The sequence below is a fragment of the Toxorhynchites rutilus genome, chromosome 2, assembly GCF_029784135.1.
Source record: "Toxorhynchites rutilus septentrionalis strain SRP chromosome 2, ASM2978413v1, whole genome shotgun sequence".
Lineage (NCBI taxonomy): Eukaryota > Metazoa > Arthropoda > Insecta > Diptera > Culicidae > Toxorhynchites > Toxorhynchites rutilus.
The window spans coordinates 180,514,086-180,536,608 of NC_073745.1; the positions used below are offsets into that span (position 1 = coordinate 180,514,086).

Sequence of the window (22,523 nt, forward strand, 5' to 3'; positions counted from 1 at the left end):
AACTGTAAAATATTTTTGTCCTTTCAACTGAGACAATATACTATTTATATCTGGCATTGGAAATATATATTCGATTGTATTATCGTTTAACTTTCGATAGTCGATAACCATTCTATATTTTTGAATCTGACTGGTATCGATCTTCTTAGGAACGATCCATAACGGGGAATTATATGGTGATTGAGATTTTCTAATGATTCCTTTGTCTAATAGTTCTTGAATTTGTTCTTTAGCTTCGTTTCTCATATTGTGTGGTGGATTATAAGGTCTCGTATAGATAGGAAAATCGTCCTTAGTTTGAATTTTTGCTGGAATGGTTTTCATAGGTTCATTATTATCTTGAAATAATTTGAAATTTTGGCTAATTACTTCTTGCAGTTTATACTTCTCTTCCTCATTTAAATGGAAAGTTTGGATCATATGTATTGCATCAGAGTCATTTTCGTCGTATTTGAGGAATAATTTTGTTTTGGGGAGTATAATAGTGTTATTAACGGTGTTAATAATTGCACCAATTCTTTGTAAGGTTTGAATTCCTATAATCCCGTCATATTTAGTTAAAAGTGGAAGTATATAATATTTTTGATTCTCGTTAACAGAAGGTATAATATTTAAATTTGCAAATTCATTTATAACATTTACACCATTTATGGATTCAACATGAAATCTATTTCGTAGTAGAAATGTTTTATCAACAATTCCTGGTTTGATAAAATTATATTTTGATCCTGTATCAATTCGAAATTTTCTTGTTTTTATTTTTCCTTGAATTTCCAAATATGGAAGGCCTTTTTTATTTAAGGTAAATAGTTGACATGAACTTGCCTCATTTCCGTGTTCCTCGCATTCTTCTATATTATTTATTAGCTGGTTTCTGTTTTCATAATTCACATGTCGTGATCGTGTTGAACGATCGATTTCCATCGGCTCCCCTCTCGGATTATTTCTTAGCTCTCGATCACGCTGAAGTTGTTGCTGGAACTGTTGGTTCTCATGTTGCTGTTGTTGGAATGGTTGGACTTCTCGTTGTTGTTGTAATTGTTGTAAATCTCGCAGTTGATGTGGTTGAAATTCTCGTTGTTCAAAACCTCGTTGTTGTCTTTGAAATGGTTGAAATTCTCGTTGTTCAAAACCTCGTTGTCTTTGAAATGGTTGAAATTCTCGTTGCTCAAAACTTCGTTGTTGTCTTTGAAATGGTTGAAATTCTCGTAGCTCAAAACTGTGTTGTTGTCTTTGAAACAGTTGGAAATCTCGTTGGTGTTGTCGTTGTTGGTATAAAGTACCTTGTTGTTGATACTGAAATCTTTGATCTTGTCTTTGTTGTTGAAAATTGTTATTCGGTTGGTTGGATGATCTTCTTTGATAATTTCTTGCTGGTACTTGTGGAACGTTCGTAATTTCGTTCTTCAATCTTGTGTTAGCTTCCATTGTAATTACATGATGATATGCTTCTTCAAGTGTCTTTGGGTCATACCCAGTAATAATTAATCCATTTATGCCATTTAATCCACGAAGATATGCCGATACAGCTTGCATTTTGTATTGTTCAATTAATGGCTTTGCATTTTGATTGCCGTATTTCAGAATTGTAGAAGATATAAGTTGGTTTAGTCGAGTCGTAATGTATTCATAAAATTCGTGATTACTTTTTCCATGTTGCTCCGCTGTAATAATCTCATATAATAAATGCTCAATTTTCTTTTTTTCCCCGAACGCCTCAATAAGTAACTTCTCCATTAGTGAGAAATTTGCTTCGTAATTATTTTTTGCAAGCACTTCCTGTGCAGGTCCAATAATTTTGGATTCTAGTCCAAGCAGAAATGTGTAATAATGACCCTGTTTTTGTTGAGTATCCGAATCCGTTGCAAAAAAAATTTGGTTGATCCTCCTCGCTTTATTCAGCCAATGGTTAAGGAGATTCGGGTTTCCATCGTAGTCGTTTATAGTTTTTAGAAGAGCCAACGGATCCTCGTGCGACACCTGAGCAATGTGCCCCGTCGTGGGGTTTCTAATTTCGAATGGCGCGAAATTAGCTTCCGGCGTTGGGTTAACTTGGTTATTTAGTTGTGTCACTTGTTGTGCTAGGACACTGATTGCTGCGTTCAAACTTTCAAGTGATGGTGGTGTCGACATTTTTTTTCTTTTTGAACTTACTTGTTCCTCTCAGAGTGATGTCGTTGTCGCTTTCGCTGGCTTGCTACTAACGAGACCTTCACCCGGCTTCCGATTGGGATTAGAACAATGCAGTATTTTTTTAATTGCACTGTATCTGGATTGCAGTACCTCCAGATTGCACTTAAATTTTCACACTTTCACTTTCGGGCGCCAATTATCTAGTATTCAAACCAGACTTCATGAGTGACCGTTTTCAACTGATTTTATTGTTCAATTTATTTCTTCGCGCACCCATGGTTAGCGATCGTTGCTTATCTTAGTAAGCTAAACAAAAGATAGCATGCTAACGCGGATTCCGCATTCGTTATTGTTACAGATCGTATTTCGATCTCGGTCTGACCGTTCTATTGCGGATGTTTGTAATGCTTTTATGTTAGCTACAGTAGGGTGGCGTTATATTGATATTCGGTACATTATAATTTGTAAATACAAATCTAAAGATGTATGTGTGTGATATACAGTGTAGGGATTCATATGTATGTGTAATCTATAGGTGTGTGTGTGTGTGTGTGTTCTAACTCGCCCCCCTAGTCTGTAACCCATATCTAGCGTGGTGCATCTTTCTCGACTCGAGGAATCCAGGATAGAATGGTCACTAGCCGGCGCAATCATCAGTTCGTGTAGAGTTGTCATGAGCGGTACAACCTTTGGCTCTTGTTGAATGTTCAGTGGACTGAACAACCTTTGGCCCGTGTATCTGTAAAGAGTGTGTATATGTATTGCCGCGACTAAGTAAAAGTTTATCGATCGGATAGGAGGGATATGAAACGGGGACACAACGAAGGAAACATCATTAAACGTTGACATCGGCGTTTCTGAAGAACAGGTATAGATGAAGCAGAAGATCAGGATCACGGCTACCTAAGATATCCCGGACGGGGATATCCGATTGTCTGCCTTGTGCTCTCAGTGCTCTAGAGAGCTGGGAGCGAGCAGCATGGAACCGGATACACGACCAGACAACATGCTCAATGTCGTGGTAGCCATCGCCTCAATCACAAAGATTGTTTGCTGCGAGCCCAATGCGATAGAGATGCGCGTTTAGGTTATAGTGATTGGACATAATCCGAGATATCACGCGAATGAAATCACGACCTACATTCAATCCCTTGAACCATGCACTCGTCGAGACCTTAGGGATAACCGTGTGTAACCAACGACGGAACTCATCTTCACTCCACATGCGCTGCCAACTTACGAGTGTGTGCTGACGAGGAATGTGAAAAAATTCGTTATAAGCAATTTGCCTTTCAAAAAGTGTGCCTTCTGAAGCACCCACCTTAGCTAGCGAGTCCGCCTTCTCATTCCCCGGAATCGAGCAATGAGAGGGAACCCATGCTAAGGTAATCTTGAATAATTTTTCGACCAAAACACTCAATAGTCAACTTTCATTGAGCGGATTGCCTCTATTGAGCTGAGACTGTCTGAAAAAATAAAATAATGGTCGATGGGCAGTGTTTCAATGATCCCTAGAGCATAGTATATCGAACCATTTCAGCGACATACACGGAACAAGGATCTTTGAGTTTGAAAGAGGCATTGTAATTTTCATTGAAGATGTCGAAGCCTGTGGACCCGTTTATGAATGAACCGTCAGTAAAGAACATTTTATCAGATCTAACTTTACCCCCATATTCTGCTGAAAATATCGGCGGAATAGAATCTGAGCGTAGATGATCTGGGATTCCATGGATTTTTTGTCGCATGGACAGATCAAAAATGACAGAGGAATTGCAAAAGTATGGGAAGCAAACTTGGTTGGAGATGCCTGGTGAAGGGTGCACGTCGTGGATAAGGTACTCATGGTATAAAGACATAAAACTTGACTGAGGAGTCAGTTGGAGTAGATTTTCGAAGTTATCAATCACCAATGGATTCATGATCTTGCAACGGATGAGAAATCTGTAAGATAATTCTGTGAACCGAAGAGTAAGCGTGGGTACTCCTGCCAATACTTCGAGACTCATCGTATATGTCGAATGCCAACACCCCATGGCTATATTTAGGCAACGATATTGTATCCTCTCCAGCTTGAGAATATGAATCCTGGCAGCTGATCGTAAGCAAAAACTGCCATATTCTAACACTGATAATATCGTTGTTTTGTATAACTGAATGAGGTCTCCTGGATGGGCACCCCACCATGTTCCGGTTATTGTTTGGAGATAATTGATTCTTTGCTGGCATTTCTGTTTCAAATACGCAATGTGTATTCCCCAGGTACATTTAGAGTCAAAATATACTCCAAGGTATTTGAAAAACATCGAGTGCCTGATCGTTTTGCCGGATAGGTGAAGCTGGAATTGGGCGGGTTCGTGCTTCCTAGAAAAAACGACCATTTCGGTTTTCTCCGAAGAGAATTCGATACCCAGCTTGAGAGCCCACGTGAACAGATTGTTCAGGGTGCAAAGTCTTTGCAGAAGGACGGGATTAGTACCTGTGATGGAAATAACTCCATCGTCTGCAAGTTGTCTCAACGTGCAATCTCTAGTTAGACAATCATCTTTATCATTGACGTAAAAACTGTACAAGAGGGGGCTTAGGCAGGAGCCTTGCGGTAGGCCCATAAAACTGTATCGAGAAGATTTCAAGCTGCCATGATTGAAATGTGCTTTTCTGACAGTAAATTGTACAGGAAATTATTCAGAATTGGTGAAAGTCCACGATTATGAAGTTTCTCTGAGAGAATTTCCATGGAAACTGAATCAAATGCCCCTTTGATATAGAGGAAAACGGAAGCCATTTGTTCTTTGCGAGCAAATGCGATTTGGATTTCAGAAGATAGCAGCGCGAGACAATCGTTCGTCCCTTTACCTCGGCGGAAGCCAAACTGCGTATTTGACAGCAAATTGTTCGCTTCAACCCACTTGTCCAAACGAAGTAGAATCATTTTCTCTAACAATTTACGAATACAGGATAACATTGCAATCGGCCTATACGAATTGTGATCGCAAGCCGGCTTGGGTTTTCGTATGGCTATCACTCTCACTTGCCTCCAGTCATGTGGGACAATATTCAGCTCCAGAAACTTGTTGAACAAGTTCAGCAAACGCTGTTTCGCCAAGTCGGAAAGATTCTTCAACAAGTTGAATTTAATCTTGTCCGACCCCGGAACTGAATTGTTACATGAGAGGAGGGCAAAACTGAAAGGGTTAATGGCCAATAAAGCTTAAGTGTTCGGAATTTGAGACAAAACGGTATAATAAAAAAAATCGTTTGTTTGAGAAACCCCATAAGTCCATAATTCTAATTATCACCACGGGCAACGCTGCGATTTTCATTCATTGTTTACATCCGAGCCGCAAGAAGCATGTGTTACTCAATATTAACGGAATGACTTCTGATTCGGATCGGGACCCGGACATGACCACAAAATGTAAGCGTGGTGTTCGGCGGACAGCAGAACACAAGGAAGGAAGTCCTAAAAAGGGCCAGAATCAATGGAATGGTATACAAAAATAGGAAGGGAAAGAATGTTCCAGCTGTGCAATTTCGGCTAGATAGTGTTGATGCTGACGAACAAGTAGATCTCGTGTTGTGTACACTTCAGTTGGTTGCAGCGGCCCGATTCTCCTGTCTGTTCGGCTCTGTTGACAGTTGTTACCGCAGCGTAGAATCCAGGCAGTTACTCGTATCAGCCGGTACTTGCTGAGCAATCAATCTAAGATTGAATTGGACTCCATGATGTGTATTGAAGTCACTGCTGACTGTCTCCTCTCCTTGTCGTTGAGGCGCTGCAGCGCTTTTTTTTCCTTTTTTTTGGCATTTCTATAAACATACAAAAAATCTTTCATTATCATTAAGACGAAGATGGCAGTTCATTCTTTCATACACATACACAAACACAATTCGTTAAATTTTCCATTTTTGGTATGTGAAATACAATGTCATTCAAAATCCACTAATGTGGTTGCTCTTTTAATGTGCTATTTAATATGCCACTGTTGAGGGCAGATTGTCTGGCTGGAAATTGGTCGAATCCTCGGGCATCCAGATAGGACCACTCCACCATAATTGATTGCTAGCTGGTGGTAGATCGGCCGAGTTTTACAGTGGATAATGTCGAGTTGATCTCTGCTACACGGTTCGCCGCAAATGTCTTCCATCTAACAGGGGCTCCTGCTATTCACGCTAAAGTTGTCATGGAGTCGCTCTAGGCCGTCGTTCGTAACGTTGTCTTCGCCGTCTTGATGAGTCGTTTAAGAAGCGTAACTACCCAGTGTTCTAACCTAGGTATGGTGGGGCGATTGATAGGGTAACTTTTGATTTGCAGAAAAGCAGGCGCGAGTTGACGTTACCCACTTCGTCCACGCCTCTCAGGTCACTGCACCATATGCTGTCTCCGATGCGTCGCAGTGTCCATTGAGATACACACGCCGTAGAGAATCGATGGATAGGCAGCGACGAGGAATTTTGATATGTCATGTCTCTTGCAGATGTGCCAGGTAAGAACGCAAACGGACTTTGTATCGTTCTGGTAATTAATCCGACTAGTCGGTGTCGAGTTGCCTGATCTCCTGCATGAAGGTTCTGGACCTAGCGGGTCAAAGTTCGCGATCGCGATCGACAGCACTTCACGCTTTATGTTGTGTGTTTGGGTTGCAATGCAGTTTACGGAGAAGGAAAATAGATCTTCACTGACGTGCCATCTCACTCCGAGAGTCTTCAGCGATGCTTCTGTGGCGAAATGATGCCTATACAACGAAACTCGTTCTGAAACCGGGATGTCTTTGAGTACTTCCGGTTCGTTCGTCGCCCATTTTCGCATGGCAAACCCACCTGGCCTCAACAAACGTGTCATTTGTCTGCGCATCTCGATAGTTTCTTTGGCTTAGAATACACCAAATAGAAGATCATCCACGTAAAAATGGAGGGCACTACCTAATCGACACTTCGTTGAGAACATAAATCCTGTGAGGGTGGCTGTGACAGGGTGCACGGGTGCATTACTGGGATGGTCGTTGCGAAGGAGCGAGTGTCGAGAAGGGCGTCTTTAAACTGGTGCATACACCACAAGGATAGCTGTGACGGAGTGCGCGTCATGTTGGAAGACAATTCCTAATCTCGACGGCAATGGAACGAAGATAAGAATAAACAACGTTATTCAGCGTTGCAGACAGGAGAAGTGCATGCGCACAGCCGCATCTGTACTTTTATTCCAAAAATAAAAAAAACTAATTTATTAGCATGAAAAAAATGCTCATTCATTTACTACTAATACTCAATTTACATTTGCAAGTCATTCGTGTGTTTCATGATGCTCATACATAGTTTTTTCTGAATCTAGATTGCATACTAACATTTATTAAAATTTTCGTGCTGCCGTCACGCTGATTCATCAAATCTTTTAAACCCAAAATAGCGTTCATCGTATCGTTGCTGAGCCGATTTCGAAGCTTATTTTTGTTCTGATTATATTCAGAACAAAACCCCTCGACAGAGGAGTGAGGCATAGTGAGAACGTAACAAACAAGACATCGAAGCGTCGAAAATGCAAGCGACGTCCAGACATTTTTAGACATTCAATTTTTGTCCACCAATCCTGCAAATGCACGTTTTCTGAAACTCATTTGCTTGATTAGCTTCACGAAAAAACTGCGACAAATATCCTTATAAATGATCTGCCTTTCACTGTCCATTTTGCTAATAGTTTCTTCCGCTGCTATTCCAACCTAAAAATTCTTGCCGCTTTTCACATGATCTTCAAATTTGAAATTGGAACAACGCAAGATTCCTCGCAGATATTAGGGAACATTTTCGAATAAAAATCCTTCAGCTCTTCATGTAGCATCGTGAATTCAGCTTTTTCAGCCTGGATGCAAATCGTTCTTTGATCTCTTCAAGAGTTCTGTTGACCAAAACACGCGACCAAAACACCAAAATCAAAACACGCGACTCACAAAGGCACAGGAGTTATCTAAGTCGTACTAAGAAAAGATGGGTAGATTACCCTTTGGTAGTTGCAATTCGGGAACCACGGGAGTTATCGATGATTCTTGAGGTGATGTATTGGTGGTATTCGATGTAGCCGTAGACGCTTCGGTTTCGGTTGTCGATTAGACGTTTGAACTGTAGAAGTGTTGCTCTCGTTCGGTTGTAGCTTGTCTCGATTGACTTTCCGTATTCCAGATGTTCATCTAATTCCTGGTCCTGTCTACAGTGCCAAATGTTTCGGCCAGAACTTCTGACCATGCGGAATTTCACTTTCCGATGGAGAAAATGTTACAGTAGGGTTGACAATGGATGTATGGGAAAATTTTCATCATCGGATTTAAAGAACCGAACATGTACATTTTGTTTATTGGACCAAAAAAAATACCTGTGCAAAATTTCAGCTCAATCGGACCTGATTTAGGGGTGCCTCAAAGCACTCAAAGATTTGATTTTTTGGCCACTTAGGCTAAGTTCCAAAAAGTAAATTTCCGGCCAAAATTTTTTTTTCGAAATAACACCAGGGGTGGCATTGCGCATTTCGAAACGAATAACTCGTTTCGAGTTAATTCGAACTCAAATCGAAATGGTTTTAGTATTATGTATATTTTTCAAGTTCATATTTTCGGTGTACTAGATTTAGAGCAAAATTTGTCTCGTAGAGAAATTTAAAATTTTTGGGTTCGTAAACAAAGCTGGTCAAAGGCATATCAAATCATTCCTCAATCGATAGTTGAAAGAGCCGGACGCTTATTGTTCGCGTCTCTGCTACAAATCGAAGCTGGTGAAGTTTTTTTCACCCTCCGCCAAAGTGCCTTTGGTTTTTTTTTCTTTGACCGTGTGTGTGTTTTTTTTTCATAGACGGTTGCGCACCGTTTTTGGCCACTTAGGCTAAGTCCCAAAAAGTAAATTTTCGGCCAAAATTTTTTTTTCGAAATAACACCAGGGGTGGCATTGCGCATTTCGAAACGAATAACTCGTTTCGAGTTAATTCGAACTCAAATCGAAATGGCTGCTTCATGGCCCCTCCTTGCATCAATCATATCATTCGATGGATAATTCCCCTAGCGTAGTAGAAGATATGATCAATGTGCTACAATGGAACTGCCGTAGTCTAGTGCCAAAACTAGATTCGTTCAAATTTTTACTTCAAAATTATGATTGTGATATATTTGCCCTCTCTGAAACATGGCTTTCTTCTGACACTGAACTCAACTTCCACGATTTTAACATTATTCGCCTGGATAGAAATGATTCTTATGGAGGAGTACTTTTGGGGATCAAAAAGTGCTACTCTTTCTATAAAATTCCTCTCCCAGCTCTATCAGACGTCGAAATTATCGCGTGTCAAATAACTGCAAAGAATAAAGAACTTTGCATAGCTTCAGTATACGTTCCTCCAAATACTAACATTAGCCGTAGTCATCTTTGGAATCTAGTCTCGATTCTCTCATCCCCAGTTCTAATTCTGGGTGATATGAACTCTCATGGTACTGGGTGGGGTGATCCTTATGATGACGCCAGAGCGGCAATTTTTTACGATTTATGTGACGATTTCAACTTGACTATCTTGAACACTGGTGAAGCGACACGAATTCCAAAACCTCCGGCTCGAGAAAGTCGTCTCGACCTTTCTTTTTGCTCAAGCTCGTTATCGTTAGATTGTCAGTGGAAGGTCATCAATGATCCCCATGGTAGCGATCACTTTCCAATCAGTATATCAATCAAGTGTAGCCCGCAATCCACTGAACCATCTCGAGTTCCATTTGATCTAACAAGGAAAATCGACTGGCAAAAATTTGCAACGGCGGTGTCGAATCAATAGATATACTTCCACCATTGGAAGAATATCGATTCTTTGTCGATTTGACGTATAAAAGCTCACTGGAAGCACAAAAAACAAAAGTTCCAAGTGCTCCGTTTAAAAGAAAACCAGCCACTCCTGGCTGGGACGATGAATGCACAAAATTGTATTTGAAAAAATCTGATGCTTTCAAAGCTTTTCGTAGACATGGAACATCCACACACTTCGAGGAATATTCAAAGCTTGAAATACAGCTGAAACAATTAATTAAAGCAAAAACGCGGTTACTGGCGCAATTTCATTGGAGGTCTTTCTCGTGAAACCTCAATACGTACTTTGTGGAGGGTAGCTCGCAACATGCGTAACCGCTCATCTACCAACGAGAGTGAAGAATACTCCAACCGATGGATATTCGATTTCGCGAAAAAGGTCTGTCCAGACTCAGTTCCAGCCCAACATACTCTTCGAGAAACGTCTCCGAGCAGTGGACCTCTGGACGGACCATTCTCAATGCTGGAATTTTCTATGGCTCTTCTTTCATCGAACAACTCTTCACCCGGAAGCGATATGATTAAATTCGTTCTTCTAAAAAATCTTCCCGATATCGCGAAAAGACGCTTGCTAGACTTATTCAATACCCTACTAGAAAACAACATTGTGCCACCCGAATGGAGACAGGTCAAAGTAATAGCAATTCAAAAGCCTGGCAAACCAGCGTCTGACCATAACTCATATCGTCCGATTGCTATGCTCTCGTGCATTAGAAAATTGTTGGAGAAAATGATCCTTCGAAGACTCGATCAATGGATCGAGACAAATAATTTGCTATCAAGTACACAATTTGGGTTTCGCAAGAGCAAAGGAACAAACGAATGTCTAGCGTTGCTTTCTACAGATATTCAACTGGCCTTTGCGCACAAGGAGCAATTTGCTTCAGTATTCTTGGATATTAAGGGAGCTTTTGATTCGGTTACCATAGAAATTCTGTCAGACAATCTGGACAGATGTGGACTTCCTGGAATTTTGAATAACTTTTTGTACAATTTGTTGTCAGAAAAGCGAATGAACTTCACCCTTGGACAACTGACAACTTCCAGAAATAGTTATATGGGTCTACCCCAAGGCTCATGTCTGAGCCCCCTCCTTTATAATTTTTATGTGAAAGATATTGACAGTTGTTTGGCAGAACAATGCACGCTTAGACAGCTTGCAGATGATGGTGTGGTTTCCGTCAGAGGTCTCCATGCCGAAAATTTGCAAAGACCATTGCAAAATTCCTTAGATAACTTAGTCTTCTTGGGCAAGGAATTTGAGGATCGAATTCTCGCCGCAGAAAACCGAACTGGTAGTGTTTACTCGAAAGCGGTTCCCAGCCCAATTGCAACTTAAGCTTTTGGGCAGAAGCATTACCCAATCATTGACTTTCAAGTACCTTGGTGTCTGGTTTGATTCAAAATGCACTTGGAATACCCACATTACGTATTTGAAGCAAAAATGTCAAAAGAGGGTCAACTTCCTCCGCTCGATTTGCGGCACGTGGTGGGGAGCTAATCCGGGAGATCTCATAACACTTTATAAAACAACTATTCTATCCATTCTGGAGTATGGCTCTTTCTGCTTTCTCTCAGCAGCTAAAAGTCACCTTCTAAAACTGGAACGAATTCAATATCATTGTCTGCGTATAGCTCTTGGCTGTATGCACTCAACGCATAACATGAGTCTCGAGGTTCTGGCAGGAGTAACTCCTCTACAGAACCGATTCTGGGAACTTTCTCTCAGAATACTGGTGAAATGCGGAGTCACGAACACACTTTTGATTGAAAACTTTGAAAAAATTCTTCATCTAAATATACAATCTCGGTTTATGAGAATATACCACCACTATATTTCGTCAGATATTTGTCTTCCATCGTTTACTCCAGACCGTGCTCACTTCACCATCAGCAGTTCCTCAATTGAATACGATCTGTCGATGAAACAAGCAATACTTGGAATCTCAGATCAGCTTCGATCAACTTACATTCCCCGTATTTTTAACCGAAAGTACTCAAAAGTCAATTGCATGAAAAGATACTTCACTGTTGGGTCTCGCCTCAATGGATCCACTGGCTTCGGTGTTTTCAATGAAAATTCGAGCGCCTTCCGTAAACTGCAGGAACCTTGTTACGTTTATGTTGCTGAGCTGGCAGCAATCGACTTCGCATTGGGGATGATCTCCAACAAGCCTGCAGACCATTACTTCATTTTCTCGGATAGTCTCAGTTCGCTTGAGGCTCTCCAGTCGATGAGAACTAGTAGGCACCCATCTTATTTAATCACAAAAGTGAGGCTGCAGATGAGTGCACTGATCGAAAGATCTTATAAGATAACCTTTGTATGGGTCCCCTCTCATTGCTCAATTTCTGGCAATGAGAAGGCGGACACTCTAGCAAAGGTGGGTGCCCAGGAAGGCGAATTGTTTGATAGACAGATTTCATACGATGAATTTTTCCAATTACTGCGTCAGAGTTCCCTCTTGAGTTGGCAAACCGATTGGGACACTGGAAGTCTTGGGCGGTGGTTATATTCAATTATTCCAAATGTTTCTTCGAGAGCGTGGTTCAAAGGTTTGGACGTAAGTCGTGACTTCATTCGTGTAATGAGTAGACTTATGTCCAACCACTACTCGCTAGATGTGCACCTCCACAGAATAAATCTTGTTCAAAACAATGTCTGTCGGTGTGGAAACGGTTAACAGTTTGGCAATGTACGGATAATTACGCAGCCAGAGAGTACCTTTTGAATGCCCTTGAGGTCCAAGGAAGACAACCCTATGTTCCTGTTAGAGACGTGTTGGGAACTCGCGACTTCTGCTATATGCAGTTGATCTATATGTTTGTGAAACGGTCTAGTATAAGAATTTAATGCTTTTGTGTTTTTTTTCTTTTTCGTTATTAGATTGTTTGTCTTGTCCCCTCATCTCACCGTCGCCCACCCTCGACAGCTAGTCGAACACCAGATGCTATCCCTGGTCATTATGCACAATGCTACAGTGCGTGCGGCAACCCTCGGTTGAGACAATGATACCTCATATCCATATCCCTAACCTGACCCGTCCCACAAAAATTGTTGCCCCTCTAACCTCGAGTAAACCGCGAGTAATCGGTCGAAACCTACTAAACATAGATTTAAGATGAAATTTTTGTATAAACAAAACTTGAGTTAGCGGCTCCGCAAAGCTTATGCGATTGAGCCTTACAAATAAACGAATAGGAAAAAAAAGGCATGTCAAAATGGTCGAAACGAACAAAAATCACTCCTTTCGAAATGCGCAATGTCACCCCAGATTTCGACGTTTTATGCAATTGTAAGACATTTGGCATCGAAAAAAAAATCGATTTTCTAAATTTCATTTACTCCCCCCTTGGAAAATTTTCGAGGTTCAAAAAATCTGAACTTTGAGCGATTTGAGGCACTCCTAAATCATGTCCGATTGAGCTGAAACTTTGCACAGGTCATTTTTTGGGCCAATAAATAAAATGTACATGGTCGGTTTTAGAAATTTGACATGATCATTTTTGCTGCCACCCTACCGTACAGTGTATAGTAATTTCTTTCTTTCGAAGTTGAATTTGCAAAATACAGTTAGACTATACTCTGCGGTGGTTTTTAAACGAATGAAGATCTGTACATTACGCACCCTATTTATATGTTTCAAATTCTAGTGAACTCTATTGTCGATGATTGTATCTTTGCTCGGGTTGTTCTAGAATGTTGGCTATAAACAAGAGAGCTTTATACACTGCGTTTCATAACTATAGAATCACTCCATATTTCTGGTTATGCCTGCTAAAACGAGCAGTATCCTCTGCGTGGAACGAGATATACACTACAACATGCCGCAGCTTGGTTGAAACCACACCGAATGGGTTATTTGAACCGATTGAGAACTAAAGATGACCTGCGAATTAGAAACTCATTGTGATTTATATAAAATTGACGTTAATTTTGTAAAGGAGTGAGAGTTTTTCCATCCATTTCTATAGTCACGAAACACTGAAATTTTAGTTTTTTGAATGTTTCACGCCTGAACACAACAATAATGTTCAAATGGCTAGTCTTATAAATGAAGATAGTTATTGTATCCTACACTATATACTTACTATAGAGAAATGGAGTGGTTCTATGGTTATGAAGCGCTGATACCTTTCTATAAAAGTCGGTTTGCTCCCCTATTAATTGTAATTGTTTGGATTTCGCTTGTTTAGGTAAGTTGATTGTTTTGAAGTAATACCTTTGATTTTCAATTCACTTTTCCGGTAATTATGTACCCTTAAAAAAATAAAAATAAGGTAAGTAATAATTCATTTAAACAACTAATCCATATTGTTTTTTCTTTTCAGGTGATTTTTTTGTGTTTAGTTTAGTGGTGTTAATTGTAGTTCAAGTGTGTTTTTTGTAATTCAATAGAGCGAATAAAAATGTGAATAATAAATTGTGTGTTTCTTTTTTCTTGCATTTGAGTTCCTTCTTGGCTCTGGCCGCAACAACATTGCTAATAATCCAATTCAAGTAACAAGGTTCATGATATGAACTGTTCAATAAAACAATTTGAAATTTGAAAGTTTAATCAATATACAATATTCACATGCCTCATAACCCTTTTTATAGCAGCTGCAAATAAAAATTAATTCTGCTAACTAACTCCCGTGGTTTGTTTCAACGGAAAACCCCCTGACGTATTTGTAAGACTATACAAACATCATTATAATGTTTATTATTGCTATTAAAGATCTTCATAACAAATTTTACTAAGCTGACCGAGAAAAATATTCATCAAACATGGTTTAAGATAAACAAATTTGCATTGGTTCTCCTTAAATAATTAAACTAATAATCGTTTTAGCTCATGTAGATAATTGCCTTTTTTCTCATTACTCGCACGTTTCCCGCTAAAAATATTGACGTACAAATGCACGCAACCTAGTCAAGAACGCGCGTTTTAGCGTGCATTCAATTGTAATCAATGCCTAATACACTCCGTCGAGAATTCATATGAGAATCATCTATCTTTGGTAATCTGTCTATTCTGTACTTTTGTTCCTACAAAAGCACAGAATTCCTACAAAAGCACAGAATACATTTGTTTCAATTCGATCAACGCATTGAATATCCACTTTGAAACATATAGTTTGAAAACTTACTTTTTTCTTCATGATTTACGAATACAAAACACTTCAAACACACTGATACTTCAGTGGGTGAAAAAAGTCAAAAGTCGAAACAGGATCGTCTATCATTCTCTTAAAGATCCGCAATAAACTATCTAACATCCTTCATAGGAAGAGAATTGAAGGAACTCGACCAGACTCAACATCGATCGTGGTAAATAGCACTGAGCCACACTGCGTAATATTCTACATTCGTATTCAGATTTGTCTTGCGTGTGGACGTCCATGACCGTGGCTAACGGCGTCAATGATACATATCATTTATTCCACACGGAATCAGCCATAAGCATCGATTCCACCCGACCCTCTCCGATTTTATTGAACCTCAACACATGTTATCGCAGCTTCAAGATTTCCGCTATTCATTATCATATGATCTATTTTACAGAAAATTTTACTATAGTCTGGCTGCTCATAAAAATCAATCAGCAGACAATATATTATTGAAATACACGGTTGGAAAACCTTACAAACATATAAAAACTTTGTATCTCAAAACTCACTGTGATCTTTTCATATGCAAAGTTGACATTAGAACTGAAGGTTGGGTCGTTTACCCGTTTACTTGGTGTATAAAAACCTGATAATAACAAATATGCACTGTAAAAAGTATCACTAGGTAAGAATTTACAGGGCTCAAGAACGCGAGCTGTTTGATAGTGTGCAATACATCCAATCGCTATGAGGTGAGATGTTAATTCACGACAAGCAGAACAAAATTTTCGCAATTGAGTGTGCAGGTCATGAAAGGATTCGCGATTCAGACTCTTTCAATACCCAGCACCATATTTCAACTATTCCGTATTGTGTCTATCGATTGCAGATAATTCTAATCACGTACCGTCTGCAAGGTTAATGCTATAAGAGTCTTGAATGCTAAGGTATGCACCACGGACGTGATCGATACAATCAATATGCTATATACACCAAAGCTGTGCCAATATGACTTAGCGGATCCGCACCATCAACACATTCTAAAGATGGATGAACTCAAGATAGAATATATAACTTACCACGTATAATACACGAGAAAGTCAAACGAAACATTGAATTTTCAGTCTATTCTTGAATATATGAACTATGAATAAGTACTCGTTGATTTTCCATTATAACGAATGCTTCAGAAAGTCATACAAAACATGTCAATGAAAATAGTCCATTCCAAGATGGAACATGCAGTTATCTGCTTTTTCAATCTTCCTGGGAGCATTTGAATTTTATGTCAGAAAAATGACTTTTCCTTCGTTATCAACACCGAAATCATTATTTTCGAAGCCTATTCCATTGTAATTCCGTCGTAAATCTCAGTAAGTAAATTTAAAAAATGTAAAAATCCCCGGCGTCAGCTAGGGATTTTCAGGTAGCGCAGAAAAATTCCCCACAAATACACTCGACTGGTGCAGAACTACAAAAAGTTGTTTACACTCTGGTGAAACAACACTGGAACAAACCATCAAAGCTTGCTCATTGACCTTCTCAATAGGTGCCCTATCAAAATTAATTACACACATGAAGTTCTCGACTTCTGTTGAAACGTTTCAAGACAGAACAAAGGATATCAATCATCTTGTACGGTAACTGAAACCGTTTATAATATATACATTGAATCTGACTGACAGGATTTTAAAATTTTAAATTATAGTTCTGAGATTTTCAACACCGAAAACTGCACGTTTAATCGCTTCCCTCCCATTGCGTTCTTGATTCTGGTGGGTAAAAAAGTGGCTGAAAGCTAGGTCGGTCCTGTGAAACGGACGTGGGAGTGCTGCCACGTTGATCTTGATCAAGACTTCATTGACGGCGAACGACCTGTGAGGGGGCGTTTTGTAGTGGTGAATCGACGATGACAACGTTACAGTGTCGACGTCTGATGGCGATATCCGTTTATTGAGGCAAACTAATCTTTATCAGACAGCAGGACCGAAGACAGTTTTGATTTGTTCATATTCGGATGAAATCTTTCACTTCTCAATCCTACCAAAAGTCCTTTATGTGGTTTTATTCAATTTTCAACAGAACTCAATTGATTTAAGCTGCCTCAAATCATACTGTTTTGGTTTTCAACGTTTCGTGACTGCTTATGTGACTCAGTGAACTAAAATATCACAGAAACATTTATGGCTCTAACCCGTCAATAATGGCGAATCGTTCGGCCTCGATGTTGATAGCCCAGATTGTGGAATTTTGGTCTTGAGAAAGACCATTTGAACACAAAAATACTTGGAAAATTGAAACAGAAACAAGGATAGGCATGAACATTGGAATTTGAAAATAAGGAACACTTGCTCCTTTTTCGCGCTACCGATCGCGAACAAACATTTCTTCATCACATAAGTTGTACCTAACTGTGTTAAAAACAAAGAAAGTTCTATGAACTTCAAGACCTCGTTTAGCGTAGTTGGAATGTTCCAATATAAATGAAATTTGCCTTTCATAACCAGATTTTCATCGGTAGTTTGCTCACGATGTTTTCCGCCTACAGCAGGTCCTTCTTAGTGGTGAGCAGGGCTCGACAAAATCATCTTCAACTGTGGATAGTCAGGCGTTCGTATTCAATTGGAAATGAGTTTTAGCTTCTTCCAGCAGTTTCTCTTTCATTCAGGCGTTCAGTTACTGTCTTACTCTACCACTCGACTATCTCATTTCATTCTTCAAATGGACTTCAATGCATATTGGCGACTCCCCCCAAAATGATTTCGTTTCTCTCTCTCATGTATCATGTATGTTTTTTTTCACAAAATTGTACTCAGAGACAAAAACAATTTTGTTTAGAATTCCTCCCATACTGCACGCTACTTACTAATACTAACACGAAGACCTTTATAGCATACCTGATAGCTTTCTAAGTTCGTTGGTTTAAGTTCACGGTAGGTAGACAATGGAGTCATCCATTAATGGTGTTATTACTTTTTTGTATCAGAAATCAAGTTTTTGTTTCACTTTATATGAACTGAAATAAGATTGTGTACGCGGGTAACGAGACTCTACTTCTTCTTGAATGACGTTAACGTTCCCTGTGGAACTTTTGCCGTCTCAACGTATGCATTAACTAGCGTCATTTATTAATACTTAGTTGAGATCTCTCAAATCAAACAACACGCCTTGAATATATTCCGAGGGGCAAGCTCTAGAATACGCGTGACCACAGTGCAAGTCGAAGGAAATTTCTTTGACGAAAAAAAAAACCCCGGCCAGAACGGGAATCGAACCCGAACACCCGACGTGAGACGCTAACCACTCGGCCACGGGTGCACGAGGGGTAACGAGACTCATTTAGAGGAATTAGTAGTGTGGATTGAAGTCAGGTTCAATGAAGATGCAAATTTGTATTTATTCTCCACGTCAATAAGAATAACCATTTGCTAGAATAGTTTATCAGTCATCCTCGCTCTCAACGCCCGTTAATTCATTTCTAGTTAAGTCAAGGCATGTTGACGACGAATACCGAAGTAGTCCTAGGCGAAGCGAAGCGACTAAGAGGAGAGTCGATTTTGATTTTTCATCTTCGAAGATTTCGGGCCCTGGTGGTGAGCAGACTGAGGTTCCTGAATTCTATTGAAGTATGGGGGGACATTCGCTCCGTCACCGAAGGCTTTTTCGATACGATCCTTGAATGGTGAACGTCTGATTTTCGGGTAACTCTTTAGGACGAACAGCATTTCGCCTTTCAGGGTGCGCCTGGACTTCGCCACATTCGCTTCCGGTTCCTTGAGTCCACTGTCTTCTAGCATCTTTTTAAAATGGTCAGTGTATGACACATCACACTTAGCTTCGAAGGTGAGTTCATCGTCTTTGCCTCACTCCCTCCGAAGATTAAGTTGTTTGGCAGTCGGCTTTTTTCCTTCAATTTCTGCTCCTTATCTTCTTCTCCTTTTTTCTCTTTTACTTCTCTTTTTTTTTCTTCCCCGTCTATTTCATCTTTTTTTCTAGCTTTTTTTCTTCATTCTTCTGACAACCGTGCTTCAATGATTTTTCTTGTTGTCGGTGTCGCTTTGGTCGTCGCTGTCTCCCAGACTGCTTTTGTTCTCTCGACAAGCCCAAGCTCTTTTATAGCACATCCTATAAGGGATCCTAGACCCGATATTCTGGACTCGTATTATAACGTACGTGCAGATTGAGGATGCAACTACTTGAACATGAACATTATCAACGTGCACAGCCCCCATCTAGCTAGCACTGATGACGATAAAGAAGAATTCTACGCGCAGCTAGAGCGTGAATATGATCGCTGCCCAAAACACGACATCAAAATCGTTCAGGTCGGCCAAGAGGAGGAGCTCAGACCGGTAAACAAAAACACAAATTGAGCACGTTTTGATCGACGGTCGGCACGGTCGATCGGATATTATCGACATCAGAACCTATCATGGCGCTAACATCGATTCAGACCACACTACCTGGGGATGGTCAAACTGAGTTCCAAACTGTCAGTCGTCTACAACATAAGACACCAGCGCTCACCACGGTAAAGGGTGTGTCACATCAAATTGCATCACGGAAAAAACGCTGTAGAAATTTAATTTTTAGGAATTATATCTTCAGCTTTCGCTTATAATCAGATAAGAGTGTATAGATCACGTTGGCCATGCTTCACTGTCAATTTTTCGTAAATTTGGAAAAATGTCGTCGAACGATAAAGAGCGTCGTGAATTAATCCTGCGCACTCATTTCGAGAATCTTCACTTCATGCTTCACTGTCAATTTTTCGTAAATTTGGAAAAATGTCGTCGAACGAAAAAGAGCGTCGTGAATTAATCCTGCGCACTCATTTCGAGAATCCGGAGTTGTCACATCGGGACATCGGTAAGATGCTGGGAATCGTCCAATCCACGGTCAGCAGAGTACTAAAACGATACTTCGAGAACCTAACCATCGACCGGAAGGTGAAGAACGGCAAAAATGGATGCTCCGTCAGTGAAAAAGATCACAAGCGCGTAGTTAAGCAGTTTAGACGTGATCCGAGAAGTTCGGTCCGGGATGTCGCCAATAAGCTGAATTTGTCAAGTTCATTCGTCCAGCGGACCAAGCAGCGGGAGGGTCTGCGTACATACAAGGTTCAGAAGGCTCCTAACCGCGACGAAAGACAAAACATGGTGGGGAAGACGCGAGCCCGGAAGCTGTACACCGAAATGCTGACGAAGCCGCATTGCCTGGTAATGGACGACGAAACCTACGTCAAAGCGGACTTTCGTCAGCTGCCGGGCCTGTTGTTCTTCTCCGCAGAGGACAAATTCAGCGTTCCGGAGGAGATTCGCAAGCAGAAACTATCCAAGTTTGCCAAAAAGTACATGGTGTGGCAAGCGATCTGCTCTTGCGGAAAGCGGAGCGCCCCCTTCGTGATGACCGGCACGGTAAACGGGCAGGTTTACCTTAAGGAGTGCCTACAGAAGCGCTTACTACCACTATTGAAGCAGCACGATGGCCCGACCATCTTCTGGCCGGATCTCGCTTCGTGCCACTATTCAAAGGACGTGTTGGAGTGGTACGAAGCCAACGGGGTCACCTTCGTGCCAAAGGAAATGAACCCGCCCAACGCGCCGGAGATTCGCCCAATAGAGAAATATTGGGCGATTATGAAGCAGGCCCTCCGGAAGAACCCAAAAGTTGTCAAATCGGAGGCGGACTTCAATAGAAAATGGATTTCTGTTCAAAAAAAACTACAACCTGACGTTGTACAGAACCTTATGGACGGGGTAAAGAGGAAGGTGCGAGCATACGGGCTTGGGCTCGAAGTATGAATAAAAAGAAAATGCCAAAAGTTGTTTAATAGTTTTTATTTTACTGTCTAAAATTTTCAAAGGATCGGACTGGACGAATTTCTACAGCGTTTTTTCCGTGATGCAATTTGATGTGACACACCCTTCACCACCTACGGCGACTACAGGAGCCAAACGTTGCTGCAACATACTCGCAACGTCTTGAAGCTGCGTTACCGGGGGCAGACGAACTGGATGCTGCTCCCACGATAAATGCTGGTACACCTCGAAAGCAGCAATTAGCAGCACAGCAGAGACCGTCATCGGGTATGGACAACGAGGAGAACGGAACGAATGGTTTGACGACGAGTGCCGAGCGCTCCTGAACGAGAAGGATGCAACACGCACAGTCATGCTGAAACGAGCGACTCGACACAGACTGAAGCGAAGTCATCAAACACATCTCTTTCGAGAAAAAAACGTCGCCTGGTAGAGAAAGAGTGTGAGGAGATGGAGTTGCTTAATCGTTCTCGAGAATCGCGGACTACACCGGTACTGTGAACAACGATGACGTACCACCCCCGACGATGTGTGAATCAGCCAAAGAACCAATAATGGCCTCGTAGCGTAACTCTCCAAGGAAGATCGGAGAAAACTTGTAGAATGTATGCACCAGTTGATAGCTAGGATCTGGGACACAGAACAGTTACCGGAGGAGTGAAGGAAGGGGTAATCTATCCCATCTATAAAAATGGTGACAACCTGAATTGTGGGAACAATCGTGCCATCACAATCCTGAGAGTCTATCATCTATCGTCAATAGTAAGTTATTAGGCAGGATACATTCTCGGTTGCTCGAAGGCGGACCAAATTTTTACACTGCGGCAGATCCTCCATAAGTGCCGCGAGTGTCTCTACGCACCACATCTACGTTGAGGCCGCATATGATACAATCGCCCGACCACAGTTATGGAGGATCATGGACGAACACTGCTTTCCCCGAAAGTTGACAAGACTGATTCAGGCAACGATGAACGGTGTGCGGATCTCAGGTGAGCTGTCGGAATCGTTTGAGACTCACAGGGGACTTCGACAAGATGATGAACTCTCCTGTCTGCTCTTTAACGCGGCGCTGGAAGGTATTTTGCGGAGAGCAGGCTTCAACATGCGGGACACGATTTTCAACAAATCTAGTCAGTTCATCTGCATCGCCAATGACGTGAACATAATCGGAAGAACACATGCGACGGTAGCCGACTTGTATACCCGACTGGAACACGAAGTAGGTCTGATAAGGTTTGGGATCAATGCGTCTAAGACTAAATACATGTTAGCAAGAGGGACTGATCGCAAAAAAATTCTCCTTGGTAGTAGTGTTGTGATCGAGGGTGACGAGCTCGAGGTGGTAGAGGATTTTTTCTACCTTAACTCGTTGATTACAACTGAATGGAGTATGGAGCAGGAGAGTGAACAACGAACTGGCGCAACTCTACGGTGAACCTGGCGACTTTCTGGATGCTGGACTCGCCGTAGAAGCTGGATGAGTGCGATGGGCTAGGCATGTTTCAAGATTGCCGGACAAAGATGCAAAGATGGTGTTCGCATCGAATCCGGTAGAAACAAGAAGAAGACGAGCCCAGCGAGCGATGTGGTTGGACCAGGCGGAGCAGGACTTGGCAAGAATCGGTGCGGTCAGGAGTTGGAGAA

The 22,523-nt window shown here is 41.1% G+C and overlaps 1 protein-coding gene across 3 annotated transcripts in view; it reads right to left on the reverse strand.

Moving 5' to 3' along the window:
- LOC129771477 (scavenger receptor class B member 1) overlaps window positions 1-22,523 on the reverse strand; it is a 132,128-nt gene that overhangs the window by 96,777 nt on the left and 12,828 nt on the right. The gene's annotated exons all lie outside the window — the stretch shown is intronic.